Genomic DNA, 2,561 nt, shown 5'->3' with positions numbered 1-2,561 from the left:
TATATATATATATATATCATCTAAATCAAATCAAATCAAATAAATTAAAATAAAGCCAGTGGAATGTGAACAAAAAGTGAAGCTACACGCTCAAAATGTGCTGTTGCAAACACCTCTTTAATGTGACAGAGATCTTATTTGTGGATTTACATATTTACAGTGTGAAGATTCTTATAAATCAGTCCATTATTATTTCAGCAGCATATCACTTTTCACAGCAATGTGCATGAGAGCTTCTTTAAAACGTTTACATATGCATTGCAGTGCATAAGATTAATATCATGATGAATGGGGCCTCCATTTCCTTAATAACGTTCAGAATCCCTTGTTATTCATGGGTGGTTTTGTGCGGTTTAAGCAGTTTCTTATGCAATGCAAATAATAAGGCATGAATAAATATTTTATTATGAGTTGCAAACGAACTTAAAGATTCATATCATGAATGGAAAAAAAATGGAAATGCTTATCAATGTGAATGAAGCCGTCCACAACCATCAACTGTATTGGTCACAGAACACCAAACCAATAAACAGGTAAACAATATTGTAAAATAACTAAAAGTTGTTGCTACTAATTTAACTACACTTTTCAGATGATCTGTTTTCAAAATACTAAAATCCAAAATCCAGTTTTTTTTCCCCCCCCCCCCCCAAATAAGCTGTCTGTTATTTACATTTATATTTAGTCATTTGGCAGATGATTTTATCCAAAGCAACTTACAAATGAGGACAATAGACGCAATCAAAACCAACAAAAGAGCAATACAATGCAAGTGCTATGACAAGTCTCGGTTAGCCTAACACAGTACATGTAGCAAAGTGTTATGTTACCATGTTATGCTGCTTGATATTGCAAACTCGTATTTGCTATCATATTATTTTAATTTATTATCGTAATACCACTTTATTTTCCCCCCCCCCCCCCAAATAAGCTGTCTGTTATTTACATTTATATTTAGTCATTTGGCAGATGATTTTATCCAAAGCAACTTACAAATGAGGACAATAGACGCAATCAAAACCAACAAAAGAGCAATACAATGCAAGTGCTATGACAAGTCTCGGTTAGCCTAACACAGTACATGTAGCAAAGTGTTATGTTACCATGTTATGCTGCTTGATATTGCAAACTCGTATTTGCTATCATATTATTTTAATTTATTATCGTAATCATGGTCTGTAGTGCAAATAGTGCTTACTTGAAACTAAATACAATGAAGCTATTTACGAAAGCAAAATATTATAAATCTATAACATAAAGAGCTGCATAGTTCTGGTTCAGAAACAATAAGGGTTATTGAATAAATAAATCTTGGGTGACAGAATTAAACTCGCAATAAAATTTACACTAAATACTGTAAAAAGACAATACAGTAGTATACAGAATATACAAAGCTAAACAGCAAAAAGATGCAAAATATATGTGGTGTTTCTCCCCGTTTGAAAAAGCAAAAAAAATAAAAATAAATACTAAATTAAGAAAATATAGTACTATGCAAAATATACAGTCAAAAATAATAGCATGTAACAAAATATTTTTTGAGGAAAAGGTATAAAAATTATGCAAAATATATAGTGTTTGCATCCTTGCTAAAATAAAATGAAATGAAATTAAATTAAATTAAAACACCCACAACTGCAAGTTTATTTCCCATAAATTTCAAATATTTTATTTTGCAGTAAAGTTTGGTGCTAAAAATAATAAAATAAAATATTAAAACAAAATTAAAATTAAAATAACACTGAAATAAAATATAAATAATTTTATTAAAAAAATTTATTGAAAACTGTCAATTGGCCAAAACCTTGGCTACCAAACGGAAAAAAAAAGATTAATATAAAGTACTAAAACAACTAAAACTTAAATAAAAAATAAATTAAAGGAAAAAAAACACTAAAATAAGAATTATAGTACTAAACAAAATATACAGAGTCGAAAACAGCAGCATGTATATAATAAATACAGGAGCTTGCCACTCATAAAGCAGCTTCCTCAACATTGATGATAAATAATTCAAATCTGGGTTCCTCAAGACTTCCAGAAACACTGATGAAATATGCTTTACAACTTTCATCAGCGTGAACACGAGTGACTTTCAGGTAGACGGTCAAGAACAACAGCAGTCCGTCTTAAAGGGGTCATATGATGCGATTTCATTTTTTTCCTTTCTCTTTGGAGTGTTACAAGCTCTTGGTGCATAAAGAAGATCTGTAAATTTGCAAAGACTAAAGTCTCAAATCCAAAGAGATATTCTTTATAAAAGTTAAGAATCAGCCACGCCTACCTAAAACGGCTCGTTCTAACACGCCCCCACATATCTACCTCACTATGTGGGAAGATTTGCATAACGCCACCCAAATGTTCACGCAAAGAAAGAAGGCGTAACTTTTATTCTCACTGTAGTATTGTTGTTGCCGCCGCCATGTCGTGAAGACGCTGTGTTTTTCGTTGTGAAAGCTAAACTACTTTGTTTGGTCTTCCAAAAGAGGAGCTGATTCGTGCTGGTCGCTGAGGGAATACATCAACTTAGTGCAGTGGATCGCCGGATCGGCTTTCACCGT

At 32.0% G+C, this 2,561-nt stretch overlaps 1 protein-coding gene across 2 annotated transcripts in view; it reads right to left on the bottom strand.

Moving 5' to 3' along the window:
- Positions 1–2,561, bottom strand: part of LOC107565732 (ephrin type-A receptor 8-like) — a 96,530-nt gene that overhangs the window by 45,941 nt on the left and 48,028 nt on the right. The window lies entirely within an intron of this gene.

The sequence above is a fragment of the Sinocyclocheilus grahami genome, unplaced genomic scaffold (genome assembly GCF_001515645.1).
Source record: "Sinocyclocheilus grahami isolate Dianchi unplaced genomic scaffold, SAMN03320097.WGS_v1.1 scaffold1021.1, whole genome shotgun sequence".
Taxonomy (NCBI): Eukaryota; Metazoa; Chordata; class Actinopteri; order Cypriniformes; family Cyprinidae; genus Sinocyclocheilus; species Sinocyclocheilus grahami.
Note: the sequence above shows the minus strand (reverse complement) of the source record. Positions and strands in the feature narration are given on the sequence as shown.